The sequence below is a fragment of the Gossypium arboreum genome, chromosome 13, assembly GCF_025698485.1.
Source record: "Gossypium arboreum isolate Shixiya-1 chromosome 13, ASM2569848v2, whole genome shotgun sequence".
Classification (NCBI taxonomy): Eukaryota; Viridiplantae; Streptophyta; class Magnoliopsida; order Malvales; family Malvaceae; genus Gossypium; species Gossypium arboreum.
In genome coordinates, this window is record NC_069082.1 from 111398493 (window position 1) to 111422814 (window position 24322).

Sequence of the window (24322 nt, forward strand, 5' to 3'; positions counted from 1 at the left end):
GCACTCCTATTTATTTGGCCACTTCAATTTAGCCTATAGCATTTTCAAACATTTTCATATAGGTTCTATTTCATAATTTCACCCCTTTTCTTATGGAACAAAAATTAACTAAAATTGCGGGTTCTATCTTAAGCTTGGGCCTTCTAGAGGCCCACTAACATAATTAAACCTATGCCAACATTCACGAATTCACGAAAATTGGGCGTTATAACTCTACCCTCCTTAAAGAAATTTCGTCCTCGAAATTTACACGATCCAACTAGTTGAGGGTATTGTTGACGATAGTCTCTTCGATTCCCAAGTAGCTTCTTCCCTTCCATGATTATGCTAAAGTACTTTCACTAACGGATGATTTCCTTCGAGAACCTTAACATCTCGAGCCAATATTTGCATGGCTCCTCCTCAAAGGTCAAATCACCGAAATTTAATTTCAGAATGGCGGGACATGGTGGTCAAGACGATAACGCCTTAACATGGTGACGTGAAAAACATCGTGAATCTTGCCTAACTCTGGAGGTAATTCCAACTGATAAGCCACTGGGCCTACTCGCTTCAAAACCCGATAAGGCCCAATGAACCGCGGACTGAACTTGCCATTCTTACCGAACCTTAATATCTTCTTCCAAGGAGAAACCTTTAAGAAGACCATATCACCTACTGAGTACTCAATCTCCTTATGCTTCAAATCTGTATACGACTTTTTCCTATCAGATGCTTCTTTTAATCGGTCCCTAATTATTCTGACCTTATCCTCAGTATCAGCTACCAACTCTGGTCCAAGAACTTGTCGCTCTCCTAGTTCGGTCCAACAACTAGGTGTACGAAACCTTCGTCCATACAGTGCTTCATACGGTGCCGTTCGAATACTCGCCTGGTAATTGTTATTGTACGCAAATTCTGCCAATGGCAAGTAATCCTTCCAACTACCTCGAAAGTCAATCACGCATCCCCTCAACATGTCTTCCAGAATCTGAATAACCCTTTCCGATTGACCACCAGTCTGAGGATGGAAAGCCGTACTAAAATTCAATCGCGTCCCCAACGCCTCATGCAACCTTTGCCAAAATCGAGATGTAAATCTGGGATCCCGATCAGAAATAATTGAAACTGGGACTCCATGAAGTCGCACAATCTCCGCCACATACAACTTGGCTAACTTTTGAAGTGAAAAGTCAGTACGAATAGGTATGAAATGGGCCGATTTGGTCAACCTATCCACAATCACCCACACCGAGTCTTTCTTTGATGGTGTCAAGGGCAGCCCACTCACAAAGTCCATGGTTACCCTCTCCCACTTCCAAAGTGGTATCTTCACTGACTGTAACAGTCCAGAGGGTAATTGATGCTCAGCTTTCACTTGCTAGCATGTCAGACATTTCCCTACAAACTCCGTTGCTTCTCGTTTAAGTTCAGGCCACCAGTACAATTCTTATAAGTCGTGATACAACTTGTTCCCTCTAGGGTGCATGGCACAAAGTCCTCCATGAGCTTCCTTCAATATTGTCTGCCTCAAATCAGAGTCCTTCGAAACACAAATTCTTCATCGGAAACACAGAACTCCTTCGCCATTTAACCCAAACTCAGAAGTTTCCCCTTCCTTAACTTGTTGAAAACGAGCGACCAAAGACTCATCGTTCAACTGCTTTTCCTTAATCTGATCCACCTAGGTTGGCCTCACTTGCAACTCAGCCAACAGACTTCTATCATCATACAGACTCAGACGAGCAAGCATTGCTCTCAGATCAGATACGGTTCTATGACTTAGAGCATCGGCTACCACATTAGCCTTGCCTGGTGATACTCGATCGAATAGTCATAATCCTTAAGCAACTCAATCCATCTCCTTTGCCTAAGGTTCAGCTCCTTCTGAGTCAACAAATACTTAAGACCCTTGTGGTCTGTGTATATAATACACCTCTCCCCGTACAAGTAATGTCTCCAAATCTTAAGTGCAAATATCACTGCTGCCAACTCCAAATCATGAGTAAGATAGTTCTCTTCGTGAGGTTTAAGCTGTCGTGATGCATATGCAACCACCTTACCCTCCTGCATTAACATGCAGCCCAAGCCTACATGTGATGCGCCATCGCATACAAGAAAATCCTTCCTGGACTGGTGAATTAACACAGTGCTTCAATGAACTTTCTTCAACTTCTTAAAAGCCTCCTGCTGGGTCTCAGTCCATACAACGGTACCCCTTTCCTTATGAGTTTTGTCAGAGGTGCTGCCATCACAGAAAAACCTTCCACAAACCTTCTGTAGTATCTTGCCAACCCTAGGAAACTTCGAATTTTCGACACCGTCCTAGGTGGCTTCCACTCCAAAATTGTTTCAATCTTTCGAGGGTCCACCTTAATCCCTTCGGCAGAGGCCACATGTCCTAAGAAGGTTACCTCCCTCAATCAAAATTCACACTTGCTGAACTTCACAAAGAGTTCCTTCTCCCTTAACACTCGCAGCACTATACGGAGATGCTCATCATGTTTCGCTTTAGTTTTAGAATATACCAGGATGTCATCAATAAAGACGACTACGAACTGATCTAAAAATGGTTGGAACACACGATTCATCAGATCTATAAACGTTGCAGGAGCATTCATCAGTCCAAATGGCATAACCAAAAACTCGTAATGACCATACCGAGTCCTGAATGCTGTCTTATGGATATCTACCTCCTTGACCCTTAACTGATGATATCCAGATCGAAGGTCAATTTTGGAAAATACAGAAGCTCCTCTAAGCTGGTCGAACAGATCATCAATCCTTGGCAGTGGATACTTATTCTTGATCGTTAGTTTGTTCAACTGGCGATAATCAATGCACATCCGCATCGTACCATCCTTCTTTTTCACGAATAGCACTGGTGCTCCCCATGGAGACACGCTTGGCCTAATGAAGCCCCTATCCAACAACTCTTGAATTTGTGCCTTTAGCTCCACCAACTTCTTCGGTGCCATTCTATACGGTGTGATAGACACTGGTGCCACTACAGGCAATAAGTCAATTCCAAACTCTACTTCTCGATTCGGAGGCAATCCTGGAAGCTCCTCTGGAAAAACATCTTGGAACTCCTTTACAGTCCTAACCTTATCCACTGTCAGTCCCTCCTCTTCCGATTGACTTACAAATGCCAAATAGGCCTCACAACATTTCCGAATCCACTTCTCGGCTCTTAATGCCGACACCACATTGGACAAATAATCCCTTCGCTCACCTATCACCATAACCTCCTCATCCTTTGTGGTCCTTAACACTATTTGTTTAGCAGCACAATCCAGGGTTGCCTTAGGCTTAACAAGTCAGTCCATTCCCAAAATGAGATCAAACTCTCTGAACGGTAACTCCATCAAATCTCCAGGGAAAATCCTACCTTGAGTTTCTAAGGGTACATCCCTATACAGTTTGTCTACCCTAACCGAGTGACCCAAAGGACTTAGTACAGATACCCCACTCACAATCTCCTCAGAGTAGTCCAAGTTGTCCATAATCCGTTCTGTGGCCTCCAATCAATGTTCTGCCACATTCGAGGCGATACCAGACACACCCTTAAAGATCTCCGCTCCGTTGGCCCGGAGTCATTCAGAAATCGATCCTCGAATTCCGTTGCCCGAACTTGTCCCTACAACCCTTTCCAAAACACGAAGCATTGCCTGCGACAGAGCGTCATCCCCGGTACCATGATTATGAGACTCCACTTCTATTACCGATGGTACCGGTGCATCCACCGCCGACATATGTCTCGAAGACGAAGATCTCACTCGAGCACTTCCTCAGCTCCATCCACGGGCTCTTGTACTCATATCGTATTATCTTGATTACGAATTTTTATGCATCAATTAATATTCCAGTGTTTATTACAGATGTTTTATGAATCAGACACTAGTTCAGAGTTTGTTTTCGCAGAATCGAAGTCTAGCTACAATTTCAGTCTCTTATCAGATTTTCCTATGGTTTCAGTATCATCTTATCTAGAGTATCCTAATAGGGTTTCAGTATAGACAGATAATTCAGGAAAATATTCAGAAAAATTCAAAATACTTACAGACTTGAGCCGGAGATTCGGAATGCCACCTTCTAAATATCTAAATTTTGAAAATCGAGTTTTTCGCATTCTTTATAAAATTTTCGCTTCGAAAATCTTTGTTTTGTAAACCCATTCCACGTAGAGTTGTTGCAACCTAGGCTCGATACCACTAAATGTAACACCCTTACCCTACCAGACGTTATGGCCGGATCCGACATGCCACATCGAAGCATTCAAAATATTTTCGATCCGTAAAGAAAACTTCTTGAGTGTTTTAAAAGATGATTTCATTATAGGTTAAATTGAATGGAAGTCATGCACCGGTAGGAAACCGGAAAAGAGGAGGTGAGTCCATCTGACCGCTATACCAAACTCCTTCGGATCGAATCCTACACATGCAAACCGCCATTGCCATACCTTAACGTCATGTATATTTCTAGGAAACCGATTTGATTAAGTCCTTTTAGGAAAAGTGATTAATTTTGAAAATATCTTCATTTGTAAAGTTTTGCTTGTTTTCGTGTTATTTTGAAATCAATTCTTGTTTTTGAAAATGCGCCCTAAAGCTATCCAATTTCAACAGTTAAATATAAATATTACCTATCTTAATAAAACATATAAAAACCATCAAAAATAAATAAGCGGCTTTATTACATTTAAAAGCCCAAAACCTCAAACGTAATTAAAAGGATGTCCAGTTCACCAAAAGAAAATCAAACTTTCAGAACGGGTGGCCACTCCGAATTCCCTCACAGCTCCAAGCCCACTATGGTTGGGGATTACCTGCGTGGATGAAAATAAAGGGGTGAGTTTGGGGAAACTCAGTGTGTAAATTAACCCAACCATAGCCTATATCAGCTCAAACCACAGAAATAGAATAAGTTAGCCTTAGCCTAGAACAGAATTCAGAATAAAGCCCATAGACCCATAATAGAACAAACAGATATTACATGTTTATGCAGAAACCCAACCATATCCAACCGTTTACACCCCCGTACCAACCTTACACCGTGTGGTGAGACAACTCGACCCACCCAACCGCTCCACACCACAGAAATCGCAGCGAGGCTGCCAGATATTGTGATGGAGTCACCAGATACAGATATTGTGGCAGAGCCACCAGAACAGATATATGTGGCAGAGCCACCAGATCAGATAATTGTGGCATAGCCACCAGATATATATATGTGGCGAGCCACCGGATCGAATAATTATGGCATAGCCACCGGACGCTTCCTCCATAATATAACCCATGTCCCCATGCAATGATATATAATCATGGCATACATCATACGTAATCGATTGTCATGCTTTTGGTCAAAATTAACCCTAGGGGTATAACGGTAATTTTGCACCTAGGGGTATAACAAGAATTTTCCATACATAGGGTATTATAGTAATTTAGCTGCTTTTAGGGTTTTCATGCATATCCTAACTATTTACGTACTATCGAACACTTACCAAGATACTTACGAATTGGGCCCGTTGGCCCATGAACCCGATCTTTGGCCCATTAAGCCCAAATTATAAAAATGTACGAAATCGCGCGTACTGTAGTTTATTACTTTAGATTGCCAAATATACAAAGCCAACTATCTTACGAGCATTCGCACACGTAAATTCCCAAAATACCGACTTTTCGGCATTTCGGCATTTCGGCTTTTGCCAATCTAGTCTATGAGAGGGTGTCAGTTACACACCTGTTTGTGACGATATGCTGACGAGATCCACACACGAACCGCCTACAATTGGATTACTAACACGTTAATCTAACTATTCAAATACAAACTACGTATTAACCCCTTACAATATTCGGCCAACCACACCTACAGATCATAGTAAGCTTATAAGAAAACAATAAGCAACTCATTAACAAATTTTTGTCAATGTTTACCGCATAATCATAATTTCACTACAAGCTGTCTTCCTAAACAACAATCACTAAATTATTTATAACTGGAGATACGAAACTCCAAATCAAGTGCCGTTAATTTTCCCTGAAAATAGACTCATATATCTTCTATCCATAAAATTTTCAGAATTTTTGGTGTAGCCAATCAATACCAGATTTTTCTTAAAGTTTCCCATGTTTCACTGTTTGACTAATCTAACCATTCTTCATTACGAATCAAATTTCTCATTGTACAGAATTTAAAATATGTTATCGTTTATTACATTTGAAACTAGACTCATTAAGCTTTAATTACATAATTTATGCAGCTTCTAACTCATCTCCCACAATTTATGGTGATTTTCCAAAGTCACGTTACTGCTGCTGTCCCAAGCAGATTTATTACCAAATCACTCTTTCACACCTAACTTGCATGCTTGTTATTTAAACATGTATATCACCAATCAATCATCACATATCTATGATTTTACTTAAGTATAATCTCCATTTCATCATTTTAAAGCACAACATGTTAGCTGATTTTTCCCCTTAGCATCTAAGGCACATGCATGCTCATTTGTTTGGCTCAACTTCACCTATCTTCCATTTTTCATCCAAAAAATATGAAACAACAACCATTTCCTTCATTTTAATTCATGACTAAATGCTCACAACACAACTAAAAACCAAAATATGCTTCAAGAGTTAAGGTAGAATCAAGAAGAACTCATGAACATCAAGATAGAAGCAAACTACCATGAACTTACCTTCAATTTTCTTCCCCATGTGACCGAACATTCAAGAGCTTTCTCCTCTCCTTTCTCTTCTTTAACTTTCGGCTATGATGAACAAAGATGGACAAAACTTTGTTCTTTTCACCCCTTTTTCTTTTAATAAAATTTCATATTTCATCCATTTAATTCTTTAATACAAAAGACATGAAATGCCCATCATGGAACATTTACGTAAACCATTATCATGGAACATTTATTAACTCATTATCATGGAATATATACCTAATCCATTATCATGGAACATTTACCTAACCCATTATCAATTTGTAGCATGAATTATGGATATCAAGTGCTTATATTGTCTACAACAACATGATGGCTGGCCACTTCATGTAAAATGGGAGGTTTGTCATGCAAATCCTCCTATTTTGCACTCTTATTTATTTGGCCACTTCAATTTAGCCTATAGCATTTTCAAACATTTTCATATAGGTTCTATTTCATAATTTCACCCATTTTTCTTATGGAACAAAAATTAACTAAAATTGCCGGGTTCTATCTTAAGCTTGGGCCTTCTAGAGGCCCACTAACATAATTAAACCTATGCCAACATTCACAGAATTCCCGAAACTCGGGGCGTTACATGACTTCTAATTATCTTTGTACAATTTTTGGTGAATTTCCAAAGTCAGAACAGGGGATCCAGAAATAGCTCTGGCCCTGTTTCACAAAAATTTAAATATCTCATAAAATATAACTTATATACCTGTTTTGTTCCATCCATATGAAAATAGACTCATCAAGCTTTATTATATATCTCATTCACTATCTAAATCCATTTCGACTATTTTTAGTGATTTTCCAAATTCACGTCATTATTGCTGTCCGATACTGTTTTAAAGCTAATTTCACCTTTTTCACGATTTCCATGGAATAACTAGCATTTAGGCATACATAACACCAAACATGTCCTTGATTAGCCATTCCAACAGCTAATCATTATCAAGCATTTACATACCATTCATCATTCATATCATAAGATTATACACACAAAATGGCTAAGATGCTATACGTGCCATACTCAAAATGAAACGTCTAGCTATACCAAAATAATCCTCGTGATAGTGTGCCCAGACTTCCGACGTACTTTGCGATCCCTGAGTTAGCTTGACAAAACTATAAAAAGAAGGAAAATAAAGGGGGTAAGCATTAAGCTTAGTAAGTTTGCATGCAAATAAATAACAACATTCATAAGAATTATCTTTACTACTTGGCATGATACTACTTAATGCAACTTCATTAATTGTCATAGACATATTTTAAACTTCTTCACTTACTCACTTACTTAAATACTTACTTACTTTATCAAATTTCTTAATACATTTTACTTACCTTTTTCCTTATCAAGCATACATGAACATTATATACTTACCTTTGCTTTTCTAGCATGAACTTGTCTTACCTTTTTAGCATAACTCATTTTACCTTACCTTACCTTGATATTCTCTTTAAATTTTCCCGTTGAACCACTTGGAATACTAAGGATACACGGGTACCTTACCATTGCCATGACTTGTCATGGTCTTACGTGGTATCCTTTTGAAACTTACCATTGCCATGTCTTGACATGGTCTTACATCGTATCCTTGCCTTATGAACTCATCAATGCCATGCCTTGGCATGGTCTTACATGGGACCTTTGCCTTATAGTAACTTATCAATGCCATGTCTTGACATGGTCTTACATGATATCCTTGCCTTAAAAACCTTACCAATTGCCATGCATTGGCATGGTCTTACATGGTATCCTTGAACCCTAATGTCATGACATTTGTATCCCACACATTCCTAAGGTTCAACCGGGACTCTCTGAAATTACTTCTCCGTCAATTCATGCTTGAGTCTTCTTTGAATAATTTCATAATAAATATACACATGCTGGAAATTAAGAAAATTTTCATAAAATAATAGAATATTGCATTTATTTACCGCAAACTTACCTCGAAACAAAATACGATCAACTATATCGATTTAGTCCACTATCTGTTTCTCTCCCCGGTCTAACTTCGGATTTAGTACACTTTTTCCCCAATGCTCAAAAATTAAACTTCATCCTATTTTATTATGTTTTATGACATGCTGTTCATTTTTCCCTTCTATAACAACATCAAATTCTCACTCTAACATGTACTTATGACTATTAGGTATTTTTACCGATTAAGCCTTTTTACTCGTTTTCACTTAAAACCGAGTAGCACAAGTTGTCTAACATAATTTAAAACCTCATATTCTATCATAAAACACCAAAATACACAAATTTCAACTATGGGTATTTTTCCAAATATGAACCCTAGGTTGAATTTGTAACACCCCAAACCCGGCCTAGACATTATGGTCGGATCCGACATGCCATATCGAAGTATTCAAAACATTTTATATTATTGGTCCAGAAAAACTTATTTAGTGTTTTAAAATATAATTTCATTATAGGTTAAAGTGAATGGAAGCTGTGCACCAAGTAGGAAACCGGAAAAGAGGTGGTGAGTCCATCGGACTGCTTAAGTACCAAGCTCCCTTCGGATCCAATCCTAGACATGCATACCGCCATTGCCACACCTTAACGTCATGGATATTTCTAGGAAACCGATTTGATTAAGTTATTTTTAGGAAAAGTGATTAATTTTGGAAAATACTTTCATTGCGGAAGCTTTATTTATTGTCGTGTTATTTTGAAATCAATTGTTGTTTTTGAAAACGCGCCCTAAAGCTATCCAATTTCAACAGTTAAAATAAGTAATACCTATCTTAGTAATACATATTAAAACCATCAAAAATAATTAAGCGGTCTTATTACATTTAAAACCCAAAACTTCAAACGTAAATAAAAGGATGTCCAGTTCACGGAAGAAAATCAAACTTTGAGCGGTGGCCACTTCAATTCCCTCACGACTCCAAGCCCACTATGGTTGGGGATTTCTGCGTGGATGAAAATAAAAGGGTGAGTTTGGGAAACTCGGTGTGTAAGGAGAACCCATTCAAAGCCCAAGTCAGCTCAAGCCCATTGGGCCTAAGCCCATTCAGTAATAGTGATCTTGGGCGAGCCCTTTTCAGATTACAATAACCGGGCCTTAGCCCCTTATTCAGATAATAAATATGGCTCAGAGGCCCATTTCAAAATACATGCAACATCAAGTAAACATATGCAAGCCCATTTGGGGAGACTGCTCAACCCACCAACCACTACACTCCACCGTACCAGCCATACACTCCATGTGGGGAATAGATCAACCCACCCAATTTAACACTCCACGATTCTGACCTTCTTTGCTCAGTTATCGATAGAATTGAGGCAAAGCCTCCAAGACGTGGACAAGCCACTTTCAGTACTTCCTCCGTCAATATCCCGGTCCATGCATCGATAATAACAACATGGCATGCGATAAATAACAAAAGTCAAACATGTATTTAGGTCAATTTAACCCTAGGGGTATTTTGGTAATTTATCTCCTAGGGGTAAAACTGTAAATTTTCCACTTTTAAAGGTGTTTCAGTAATTTATCTATTTTAGGGTTTTTCATGTATATTCCTACCTTTCACGTACTAACAGAATCACGTACCGAGGGTTCTTACCGAATTGGGCCCATTGGCCTATCATTCCAATTTTGGCCCATTAAGCCCAAAAATATCGAGGGCACAGAAATCATGCACTTTGCAGTCCAAACATTGCAACTTACCTAAAACATTAATCGATTTACCTCACGAGCATTCGCACACTTGCAAATCTACAAAATACCGGTTTTGACATTTCGCTTTTCGACTTTTGCCGATCTAGACTAAGAAAGAGGTGTTAGTTACACACTGCTTTGCGACGATATCTTGTGAGATCCACACACGAACCGCCTACAATTGGATTACTAATACGTTAATCTAACTATTCAAATACAAACTACGTATTAGCCCCTTACAATATTCGGCCAACCACACCTACAGGTCATAGTACGCTTATAAGAAATCAATAAGCAACTCATTAACAAATTTTTGTCAATGTTTACCACATAATCATAATTTCACTGCAAGCTGTCTTCCTGAGCAATAGTCACTAAATAATTTATAACTGGAGCTAAGAAACTCCAAATCAAGTGCCGTTAATTTTCCCTGAAAATAGACTTATATATCTTCTATCCATAAAATTTTCAGAATTTTTGGTTTAGCCAATCAATACCAGATTTTTCTTAAAGTTTCCCATGTTTCACTGCTTGACTAATCTGACCACTCTTCATTACGTATCAAATTTCTCACTGTACAGAATTCAAAATATGTTCTCGTTTATTTCATTTGAAACTAGACTCATTAAGCTTTAATTACATAATTTATTCAGCTTCTAATTCATCTCCCACAATTTATGGTGATTTTCCAAAGTCACGTTACTGCTGCTGTCCCAAGCAAATTTATTACCAAATTCACTTTTCACACCTAACTTGCATGCTTGTTATTTAAACATGTATATCACCAATCAATCATCACATATCTATTATTTTACTGAAGTATAATCTCCATTTCATCATTTTAAAGCACAACATGTTAGCCAATTTTTCCCCTTAGCATCTAAGGCACATGCATGCTCATTTGTTTGGCTCAACTTCACCTGTCTTCCATTTTTCATCAAAAGAACATGAAACAACAACCATTTCCTTCATTTTATTTCATGACTAAATGCTCACAACACAACTAAAAATCAAAATATGCTTCAAGAGTTAAGGTAGAATCAAGAAGAACTCATGAACCTTAAAATAAAAGCAAACTACCATGAACTTACCTTCAATTTTTCTTCCCCAAGTGACTGAACATTCAAGAGCTTTCTACTCTCCTTTCTCTTCTCTAACTTTAGGCTATGATGAATAAAGATGAACAAAACTTTGTTCTTTTCACCCCTTTTTCTTTTAATAAAATTTCATATTTCATCCATTTAATTCTTTAATACAAAAGACATGAAATTCCAATCATGGAACATTTACCTAACCTATTATCATGGAACATTTACCTAACTCATTATCATGAAACATTTACCTAACCCATTATCATGGAACATTTACCTAACCTATTATCAATTTGTATCAATTTGTACCATAAATTATGGATATCAAGTGCACATTTTGTCTACAACAACATGATGGCTGGCCACTTCATGTAAAATGGGAGGTTTGTCATGCAAATCCTCCTATTTTGCACTCCTATTTATTTGGCCACTTCAATTTAGCCTATAGCATTTTCAAACATTTTCACATAGGTCCTATTTCATAATTTCACTCACAAATGACAAAATTAAAGCATGAAATTTTGCCAACATTCACAGAATTCCCGAAAATTGGGGTGTTACAGAATTATTTCTAGAATATGCTTAATCAATTACCGGGACTCAAAAAACGTAAAGAACATTAAAAACGGGGCTTGGAATCACTTACTATGGAGCTTGGAAGCTTGGAACAAACCCTAGCTATGGAGAAACCTTGAAATTTCGGCCTAATGAAGAAGATGGACAAAAATTGGCTTTTAATTTTGTTTTTAATTCATTTTAATAACTAAATGACCAAAATGCCCTTAATTAAAAACTATGGTGTTTTATTTTCCTTTAGGTATTTTTGTCCAAACTAGTATAATGGTCTAATTACTATCCAAGGACCTCCATTTTAAAAACCCATTACTCACAAGTACTTAATACCTTTGTGAACTAGAACACACATTTTACAACTTTTGCAATATAGTCCTAAATATCAAATTGGACCCTCTATCGATAAAATTTCTAATCGAAATTTTCACACAATCATGCAATCATGCCATAGACCTTAAAATGACAATAAAATAAATATTTCTACCTCGGATTTGTGGTTTCACAACCACTATTCCGTTTAGGCCCTATTTTGGGATGTTACAATATATGTGGCACTAAGTGTGCGATACTGAGATAGCTTCAGTTTAATGTGATGGCACTAAGTGTGTGATATCTTTATAGCTTTGGGTAATCATTTTTGCACTAAGTGTGCAAGTTCTTTGGGTATTGAAAGATTTCCAAGTGGTTTAATATATGAAACAAAGAGGTGAAAATGCAATAAATAAATACGGGAAAGAACAGGGACGTATGATATCTATGTGGTAGTTGATACTATGTGTATAAAGCTTGATGGATTTGTATATATATGATAAATAGTCATGGATTAGAATTGAATGATGAGATGAGACTTACTAAATGTTTATTAATTGATGATTTGTATATTATGAACTGTTGAGTAAATATTTAGTACGAACTTACTAAGCTATGAAACTTATTGTGTGTTATTTTTCTTTTTCTTATAGAGTATCAAAGCTAGCTCGGACATCAGGGATCATCGGGAACCATCATCACAATATCGACTACTTGTTGGTATTTTTGGATGCTTGTAAATATGGTATATAGCATGTATAGGCTGTTTGAGATTTGATATATCCATGAGAATTGGCTAACCTTTGTTGAAAATGTTGGTATGTATTTGGTCATTTAAGTTGGTCTAAGTGATGTATTTGAAAGGTGATTTATGTGATGTGTATAATGCCTTAGATATTGGCTTGTTTTGCATTTGTTTGATTAGTTGTAGTTATAGCTAAATGGTATGTTTTTAATTAGGGAATTGAGTAATTGAAATGGTTGAGAATAAATGGCATGATATGTGTGTGAATTGGCATGTTTTGGCTGCCTATATATGCTATGAAATGATACCATTTTGATGGCTAGGTGAGCATGAGAAAAGGGTGGCAAATTGGCTTTGCAAATGACCTATTTTTTTCCACACGGGCAGAGACACGGGCGTGTGTCTCAGCAGTGTGTGACACACGGTCATGATACACGGTCGTGTGTCCCCTGAGGTACCCTTTCAAATTAAGGTAGTATACCCTACAGTTTTAACACGGCCTAGACACACGGGCGTGTCTACTGGCCGTGTGAGACACACGGGCTAGTACATGGACGTGTGGCCGGCCGTGTGACCCAAGTCAGTAACCTCCTTAATTTCCCCACGGCCATGGCAGACGGACATGTCTTCGGCCTTGTGGTAAAAGTCAGTATGTATGCCCTGTTTTCACACAGTCTATGACACGAGCGTGTCTAGTAACTGTGTGAGGCACACGGCCTTTTCACACGGGCATATGACCTTTAAAAGTTTGAAAATTTTCTAAGTTTCTTAAAGTCTGCAAATGTTATCGGTTTAGTTCCGAACCACTTCTAAGCATGTTTTAAGGTCTCGTAGGACCTTATAAGGGACAAAGTGATTGAGATGAATGTTTTTTTTAATGATGATTGCACAAATATATGATTATGTTGTGATTGATCGGTAATACCTCGTAACCCTATTCCGACAATGGATACGGGTTAGGGGTGTTACAACACCGGCGTGTCTCTTGTTCGTGTGACCCCTGCAGCTATGAAAATTTTCAATGTTGTCTAAAAAATTCTCTGAGTTTTCGATTTAGTCCTGGCTTATTTCTAATGTTTTTTTAAGGCCGCGATGTCTCGTATAAGGGACAATATATATGATTTTGATTGGTTTTGATGTGATTACTATTATGTTATGAAATGTTTGAAATTTCTGTCCATTTTATTTGTAATCTTTGATAATGTTCCGTAACCCTGTTCCAGTGAAGGATTCAAGTTAGGGGTGTTACATGATTGGTACCTCTTTATCAGCCTCACACTCCAGAATAATAAAATCTGCTGGAAAAATAATTTTTTCAACTCTTACCAACACATCTTCTATTTTATCTTCTGGATATGCATATAAACGATGAACTAGTTGCAAAGTGATAGTTGTAGGTCTTGCCTTCCTTATTCCCATCTTCCTGAAAATATACATAGGCATTAGATATATACTTGCACCTAAATCATATTGTGCTTTACCTACATAATGGTTTCCAATAGAGCAAGGTACAGTAAAACTCCCTGGATCCTTCAGTTTTGGTGGTAATTTGTTCCTCAGCATTACGTGCATCCTTCAATGAGAGTAATAGTTTTGAATTCTCCTAACATTATCTTCTTTGATAAGATATATTTCATGAACTTCACATAGTTGGGAATTTGTTCCAATGCTTACACCAACAGTATATTGATATGTAATTGCTTCAAGACATCCAAGAATTTCTTGAATTGGAAACGTTGAGGAAAATGTGGTGATGGCTTTCCTTCCATTTGTTGAGGTTGTTTTGCCGTAGCATTTTTATTGGCAATGCAAGGTGAATCTACTTCAACATTTTTCTGGTTACTCTTTTCCTTTGTAGCCTATTCCACTACTGGTTTTAAATTCTTCTCATTTATGGAATCTGAACTACTTTCTTCAATAGTGGTATCATTAACAACTCCTTATAGTTGCATACCACTTCTGGATGTAATAACTTTACACTGTTCATTTCCTTGAGATCGTCAATTTTTGGTATCACTCGATAGTACTCCTTGTGGTCTTGAGCTTAATGTATTCCCCATTTAATTCTCTAAAGCTCTTAAATAAGCAACTTGACTTTGGATGATAGCATCATTCTCGGCCATGTATTCCTTCAACAGATCTTCCATTGATGAGGAGCTCGAAGTTGAATTTTGTTGAACATTTTATCGTGGCATGAGTTGATTGTATCTAGGTGGTACACCCATAACATTTGTCAAATAGCATTGCTAGAATTTCCCCCTGGATTACTCCAACTGATGTTAGGATGTTGCTTCCACCCGGGATTTTATGTGTTAGAAAATGGGTTATTGTTGTTGTGATTGAAATTTCCTATATAATAAACTGAGGCTGGATTTGATGGGCATTCATCAAAAACATGATCTTCTCTGCAGTAAACACATGCTAACTAGGATACTTTCATTTCCTGCACTAGGCATTCATCAAAAACATGATCTTCTTCGCAGTAAACACATGCTAACTAGGATACTTTTATTTCCTGCACTGCAGTTGGTAGTGTTTTAATCATATTCGTTAAAGATGATACCTGAGCTATTAGGGAAGTGATCTCATCAAGTTTCATTACTCTAGAAACTCTTCTGGCAGTCCCTACTCTGGTAGTAGGGTATTGATAATCATTTTTTGCTATTCTCTCCAGAATTTTATGTGCTTCGTTATATGATTTATCGAGCAAAATCTCATTGGTAGATGCATCGACCACCATCCTTTTATTCGCATTCAATCCATTGTAAAACATTTCCATTTATATCCAATGTTGAAAACCATGCATCAGCCATTTTTTGATTAACTTGTTGAATCGCTCCCATACTTTATATAATGTTTCGTCCTCAGATTGCTAAAAGACGTAATATCATTCCTCAGTTTGGCATTCATGTTCAGAGGATTATATCTCAGAAGGAAACTCTGAAAAAGTTCATTCCAAGATGCCACAGTACTTGATGACAATTCATTTAACCATGCTCTGGCACGATCTCGATATGAATAAGGGTATAACTTCAGTTTCAAGTCATCTTTAGGAGCACCCTACTGCCTAAATGAATCACGAACTTTCAAAAAGAGATCTTAAGTGCAACCTTGGATCCTCAGTAGGCAATCCACTAAACTGCCCCACTATTTGTAACATTTGAAATATGACCAGCTTTAACTTGAAATACTGAGCCTGAATATGCTGCCTGACAATTCCTAGATTCAGTTCATCTAAAATCAGCACTACTTTTTCTCTGATGGGTTTGTCTCTGTCATCTATTATTCGAGGAATATCAACATCGCTTTCTTCCTAATGTAATTTCTCTTCTCTAACCTAATATATTTTTAATTCTTTCTATTTCTTTCAATTTTTTTCTCCTTCTTCTCAAGGTTTTCTTAGTTTCTTGATCAAAAGCATACTTTTCAATTGCTAGAATGTCACTACTCATGCACCAACCAAAAATCATAAAAAAAATAAAAAATCAAAACACTAATTGAGCTAAACTAATAAATTTTAAAAGATAATAGCACAACAAATATTTTATCAAAATTGTTGATCCCTGGCAACTGTGCCAAAAACTTGTTGTGTGTGAATGTGTAATGCAAATATGCATGTATACACGTTGAATCAAGTAATAAAGTAATGAGTGAGTATCGTCTCCACAGGGGTCAGGATTGACTGAAATAATTGGTTATGCTATTACTATGAAACTAAATAATAAAACTAAGCAAAAGGAATAAGTGATTAATTGATAAAGAAATGTCATGAATGATTAAGAAAATTAATTATGACTAAAAATATGCTAGGACAATTAAAATGCTGTGGTAATTTTCAAAGAATAAGTGGGAAAGAGTTTGTATTGTTGAATGATAAAGGTTGGAATTACTTAGGTTTATTTCTATAACATAATAATGCCATGGCAAAATCTTAACCATTCTACTGCTCAGGGAATCACTACTGCAGTCTTCTTCTTTCGAAAGCTAGACTTTGAGCTATCATTCCGAGTTTTTGTATGTCTATAGAACTCAAAAATGATATACGGATTTTTCTCCCTTTCCTTGTACAGATTGTAACTTCTATGTCTAGAGTGCTACAAATATCCTTTCGAATACTTGCCTGTATCAACTGATTAGAGTCCAATCCAATTAATCTTTTTAGAGTTAAATCAGATCTAATAACATGCCACATATTCATCCATGTCTAGAGCTTGCATGCATGCATTAAAAATAATCACAAATCAAATAAAACAGTATCCTACTCAAAATCAAACCATGGTAATTACAAATAGCAAAAATTCACCAAAAATAATTCTAACCCAAAGAAAATTAGTTCATGGGTTGAACATTTGAATCCATAATAAAACCATTCAACATCATTGTTTAAAGTCAAGAATCACAAGTTCAAAACAGAAAATAAAGGTAAAACTGTAGGAAGCTTTCGCTACTCCAGTTTTCACTCTGATAATGAGATCTAATGCAAAACCCATGGCAGTTTTCTCTTTCCCTTCCTTGCGTCTATAATTCTTCTGCTATGTAAGTCATTACCCTATCCATTCTTCCTTTAAGAAATTATGAGAGTTTGATGCAGAGGGATAGAAATCGTTTTGTTTTCTCCCTCCCTGATCCCTCTTTCTTTCTCTTTTTTATTCTCTTCTTTATAGGGTAGGTCCCTCCCTCTCAGTACACACTTTTTACTTCCTCTTTTTCAAGGTGGTTTATTTGGTGCAAGTACAATGGCTAAGAGTGACATAGACTGAGTGCTGCGTCAACCTTCTGGAATTGCCATGGCATTCGTGTTGGCAATCTAACCAATATTTTATCATGGCAATATTTCACTTCCTTCATTTTCATATCCTTTTTCTCTTCTTCATCCTGCACTCGCTGCTAACCACAAACAACACCTTTCTTCCCCAATAATAGAAGTAATAAATAATCACATGTATAGCACAATCCAAGCTTTGTTATGTAATGTTCTAAAAATATTTACAAATGCAAACATATGTACTTAATTACAAACAATTTATTCAATCTAGAAGCTTGAACTATACATCTTTTCAAGAGTTATCAATAGCCCATTTTGCCACCCTAGAAAAATGACCCATTACACATTTAGGTATTAGCTTTTACAAGCTTTTAGAGAATTTTGTGTTTATGTTTTGAAGATTTTTATTTTGGGTTTCGGGGTTTAGTTTTATGTCCATCTTTTGTACTCTTCATTTTTTTCGTTTTAGTGAAATTATCTTTGCCTATGGTTTTTTATCCTCTTCGATGGAGTTTTTTCACGCAAAATATTTGTGTTTGACCTTTTCAATTTTTTATTATTTTACTTGTTTGTTGCTTTATCGAGTTTATCCCCAATAACTAAAATAGTAAAACAATGTCTTCATCTTCTTTATTGGTTCTTCCGCCAAAAAACCAAACATAAAAACACCATCGATAAAGCTTAAGGTTTGACCAAGTTAAGATGCATGCATGTAAGTGAATTTCTAACTCATTTTTCGTAAATTTTATGTTCTTGAGATCGTTGTAGCTTAATCTAGCTATCCCAGGGATTATTTTGAAATATTGTTGAAGTTTTGAAAAGCTACCATTGATGTTCTTGAAGCTTTTTAGATGTTAATGCTTGAGTTTGAAGCTTGATGATGAAATTGGGTTATTTTGTAAAGTGATTTTGAATAGTTTTGAGTTTAAGGACTAAAATCATAAAATGTTGAAATTGGCTTGAAATTCTTGTGAATTTTAAAGGGATGAAATTGATTTCGAAACTATGGCGAATTCGAAACTACGGCTTAGGGCTTAATTGTGAAAAATAAGCTTGTTTTGGTTTTATGGACGGAACTGAATGAAATGCAAAACTTTGAGAAATTATGAAAAATATTAATAGAAAGTTATATGCATCAAATTGATTGTTAAAAAGAAATTGGAGTTGATAAATTAAAATAAATTAATCTATAGATTAAGAACCGATAGATAATTGAGGAAAAGAAAATTGTAGATTAGACCTCGATATTGATATCTTTGCTCTGTGGCCCTGTAAGTTCATACAATATTGTCTTGTATATTTAGGTAATGTATTTATTGAATTATGTATTTTTTGGATACTCAATGTAAACTTAAATGTTACGATTGGTACGGTGAGAAAATGGATTGGAATAGAAATTATAATATTGTTATATGTATCAAGCCCGGATGAACAAGGATAGGATACAGTTAGGATGCCATTATGTCATTTTGCGTGTTGTGCGGAATTGATATGTGATGAGATGATGATATATGACATGTTATTATACAATGAATATACTGTTGGAAAATATGGACATCACATATATAATAAGGGTAATTACATGTTATTATTTACTATCATGATAGGTTAGCCCAAATTAAAAGTGATCTAATTTGGTTAAAATTTTATTGGGCTTTAATTATTAAATAAAGTATGAATCAACTTAAAGATCACACTATCCATCCACATTTTGGTAGACTTTGAAATTATTATATTTCGGTTTTGTGGCATGTAATAAAAGTATATATATTTTGTGTTTGTACGAATTATATATGTTTGATAGCCAAATTGTAAGGTTGTTCATGCCTTATTATGGAAATCTTGAATGTGGATTGTGTATGGTATATTATAGAATGAGAAGAAATGTTGATAAGTTGTGATTTGTTATGGAAAGAATGATTGGGTGATAGCTTGGATGGATGTTGTGGTAATATGGTTATATACTAGATTTGGATGCCATGAAATTATATGTGTGTTGGTTTTTTTGATGGTAAATGCATTAGTGAATGTGATTTGGTAAATGTTTGTTAGTTAGTGAAGAAATTATAGTATTTTGACACTTTACATGACATTTTTTAGTTAAACTTGGATTTTATATACAATTAAGTTGAATTTTAGGTTTGAATGTTGTTTGGGGTGGTGCTGACCGCCTCCCGATGTACTAATGTTAAGAGTATGAATACTGCTACTAAAAATATGAAATTGACACGGTGTTCGCAAGTATACGAGTCAAGTTGTAATGTAGTTTTACAACGAAGTAGGTGAGTACTAAATTAATATTAACCTAAACGTAAATAGGTCTAATTATTAATTTAAATAAATTATAGTATGATGATCATAAAGTGAAAAATATTTGATTTTGTAAGAACAAATATAAACTTACATAAAATAATAAAACTTGAGAAGTAATATGTGACTCAATCAAATCTAAGCATGGGAGACTAACTCGCTTCGATGGTCAAAACTAATTCCTATTTTGGGTTACTGAATCAACTAGTCGCTAACCTAGTAGGTTCTCTCGATCTTCCACTAAACCATTGAGTCGAAAAGAACTACTTTTCTCTCGACCTCACAATCCAGACCGAATTGGGGTAAGGGGTTCACAGATAGGCAATACCAATTTTGCATTAATTCCCACCTAGTGACTTCCTAGGATCGTCAAGCCTAGGGTTTAAGTTCTTTGTAACATCCTGATTTTCGGGTTTTTCGTGATTCCTGATATTTTAAGTAATTTTCAAAAATTTGGTATGTGATTATGGAATTCATAATTTGGGTGTGTAAATGGGCTTATGGAAGGCTTATGAGTTAGCCAAAACCCGGTTGAATTTTTAAATTTTGGACTTAGGAGTTAGGGGTTCTGGCTAGGTGCCCTTATATTAAGTTGTGGGTAAAGTGTATCACAAAAAGAGCTTTGGTAGAGTGGCAAGGGTGACACCACTAAGCTCCTAAAAAGGTGGCTGTGGAGCATAAGGAAGACACGTGATCGATTCCTGTGTTGGCAAATAAGAGTATTTATTTTATGTGCGGGAAGGGTAAGTGTTGGAACCTAAGTGGATTCGTAAAAGGAGAGTTGGATCAAGTCAAACGCATGGATTAAGGAGGGATAAGGGAGAGATTTTAGGATTTGAGAGAAGGATAGAGCTTAGCCGTTTGGAAGGGGTTAGAGGGAATTCAAGAAGGGTATTAGGTTAGTAATTTCGGCATTAGGGTCTTAGCTGTGACGTTTTCTCCTTTGTTTTTAGTTTTTCTCTTCTTTTTCTTCCCTAGCCGAATCTACCATCCTTCCTCTCATCTTTTCTCCCTTTTCTTTTTCAAAATCTAGCCTATTACTTTCCTCTACTCATTTATTATTTCTTTCTTTAATCTCTACTTCTGCCGAAATACCGCAAAAAGCCGAAATCAGTGAAGATAGGTGGGTGCCAATTCTTTGTGACCAGAAACCTTTTCTTTCCTTTTCAATAGTTGGTATTCAATTCCTTTACCTTTTAGGCATCCGGATTCAAAAGGAGGAAGACTGTGGTAAGTGTTCAAACTCTAAACAATTCCTAGTGTAACTATGGCCAAAAGTCAAACCCTCTAGTTTAGGGAGGTGGCGAATGTGGGTGTAGGCCTTATGGGGTCTTCTTTTAATATTTTTAGTTTATTTATTGAAGGAGTAGCAAGGTGTAGTGTCGACTTGGAGTAGCTTGGATCACCGGAGTGGCTAGACCTAGTCATCAATCGCGACAAAGGTAAGATTCCTAAGGCCATTATGGATGGTGGCCGAATGTGTAAGTATTAGTATTAGATGATTTGAGGTTTGGTTCAATTATGGGAAGCTGATTATTAACGATGGATTATAGGAGAAATCGTGTAGGAGATCTCGTCGAGGAATATCGCCAAACAGGTGTGTAACAAACCCTTTTCATAGCTTAAAGCGATAAATGCCGAAATGCCGAAATTCTGGCATTTCGAGGACTTATGAGCAAGCGAACACTCACTAGTTAGTTAGAATCGATGAGATGATGATTGGGAATAATGGAAAGCAGTAAGGACGTGTTTTTGGCGTTCACGGTAAGTTGGGCCTCGAGGGTCAATTAGGGCCCAATAGGCTTTCGGGCCCATTTGGGTAAATTTGGTAGGAAATGGAAATCTATTAAATTGCATGTTAGAACTGTTAATACCATTATGGATATAGGCTAAATGGGCCTAGATGACAGAATCGGCTAAGTAGGGCCCATTAGGGTTTTTGGCCCAATAACTCGTTTTGCTAAAATGGGCCGTAATCACTGCTTGCACCCATGAATTGTTTGTAACAGTTAATGAACATGGAAACCCTAATTTTGGTAAAATTACAAGATTACCCTTATAATATGAAAATGACCGTTTTGCCCCTAGGTAAAAATGACCATTATACCCCTAGGGTTTATATATGAACTTAATGCATGGGATTTTGATAAACATGATATGTATGATATGCACATGACATGTATGATATGCACATGATATGTATGATATGCACACGAGATGTTCATAAATGCATTGGGTTGGGTTTTTATATGGATGGAGGAAGTGCAAAAGAGCTATGCCCCAGTTATTAAAAGGGCTTATGCCCCAGTTATTAAAAGGGCTTATGCCCCAATTATTAAAGGGCTTATGCCCCAGTTATTAAAAAAGGGCTTTGCCCCAGTTATTAAAAGAGGCTAGGCCTCCAGTTATATGATAAAGCAGCTATGCTGCCAGTGGAGAGTTATAGGGGGGTGGGTCGAGTTAATCCCCACATGGTGTGTTGGTTGGTACGGGTGGAAAGTAGCGGATGGTGGGTTGAGTAGCCTCCCCAAATGGGTTGCATTCTTTTATTGACATTACATGTAACATAAAAATGGGCCTTTGGGCCGTACCGTTTACAGTAAAGGCTTCGGCCCAATAATATGAAATATGAAAAGGCTTCGGCCCAGTGTTATGAATTATGAAATATGAAAAGGGCTATGGCCCAGTACATGTTTGAGATTGGTTTTGGGCTTAGACCCAACAGGCTGTTATTGTTTTGGGCTCTGAAAGGGGCTTGTTGCACACTGAGTTTCCAAACTCACCCCCTTTCCTTAACCTTGCAGGTGAGCCTTAACGTGGGGACTTGGGCCGGAGGGGATTCAGAGTAGCCACGGTGATTGTCTTTGGACTTTTAAATAAGCGTTGGTTTTCATTAGTTTCCCTTTAATTACTATTTATTTTTGGGTTGTAATAAGGCCATTTTAACTTTCCTTTTATTTCTTTTCGGGATTATTTTAATTTTAATAACTTCAAACCTGGTTGATAATTATTCCAATGGGCTAGACTTAGGACGTGTTTTCAAAACGATACTTGTTTTCAAAAGAGTTCAACACCACGATTAATCGATTTATCAAAGTCGTTCACTTAAACAAATTTAAACTCGATATAACAAAGTGTGGCTATGGTTGTGGGCATGTCTAGGATTGGATCCAATCAAAGAGCTTGGTACTTAAGCGACCTTCATGGCTCACCTCCTCTATCTCGGATACCTACCGGTGCCCGACTTCCATACACCTTGTTAACTCAACAAAATATATGGTTTTAAAACACTAAAACGGAACGTGGGTTTTCAACTCCAATGTGGCACGTCAGATTCGGCCATAACGTCTGGGCTGGGTTTGGGGTGTTACATTTAGTGGTATCAGAGCTAAGTTGCAACAACTCGGCTGTGGATCGGGTCCAAAAATGTTCTCTGAAACTTAGGCCTAAAAAGGGTATTTTTGAAAATGGTTTTTTTTGAGATGTTTTGTGGGGAATATATGTTAAAAAGGTACAAGTTTTTTCTGTTTTAAATCAAGAGTTCAAAATAAAGGGAGTTTTCAAATCAAATTTTTTTAAATTTCTATTTTTGGTGATTAAAAACATGGTTTTTCAAGTTCTGGATTGAAGAAAGAAGTGGCGCACTGAATCCCCGGCACCATGTCTGTAAGTATATTATCTTTATGATATATGATATGATATTATGAATAGTATTGAGAACCTACTATGATACTTTAGCTAGGGTAGAGCTGTAAACGGTAGGATTGAGACTGTAGCTAGGCTATGATGATACGAAAACAATCCTTGAACTGCTATATCTCCATAAGACATTTTCTTAATAAACAATGGAACGTTATACTAATTTCATAAAACTAGTAAACAGAAAATTCGATATGAGTACAAGAGGAGCTCGTGGACGAGGCCGCGGACGTGGTTGCAGAAACGGTGCAAGCTGAATATTCATCCTCAGGGCATAGGCTAGCTGAGAAGCCATCTGTGCCACAAGCAACGGAGACTGGGTCTTATGATCGGGTTGCAGGGGATGACGCTTTATCCCAAGCCATGTTAAGGGTTTTAGAAAGAGTGGCTGGCGCTAGTCTTGGGACGGTGAATAGGGGTCTATATCGAGCGACTCCGCCAACGAGCGTAAGTATT

The 24322-nt window shown here is 36.8% G+C and overlaps 1 long non-coding RNA gene and 1 other non-coding gene across 2 annotated transcripts in view; one reads left to right on the forward strand and one right to left on the reverse strand.

Annotated features, from left to right (window-relative positions):
* LOC128286645 (uncharacterized) overlaps positions 1-24322 on the reverse strand; it is a 46732-nt gene that overhangs the window by 2461 nt on the left and 19949 nt on the right. The window contains exon 2 of the long non-coding RNA XR_008277263.1: positions 5725-5766. This is a non-coding gene — a long non-coding RNA (uncharacterized LOC128286645). The remainder of the gene's footprint in view (positions 1-5724; positions 5767-24322) is intronic.
* Positions 15888-15993, forward strand: LOC128287048 (small nucleolar RNA R71). Its single transcript, XR_008277748.1, has one exon. It is a non-coding gene; the product is annotated as a small nucleolar RNA R71 (small nucleolar RNA).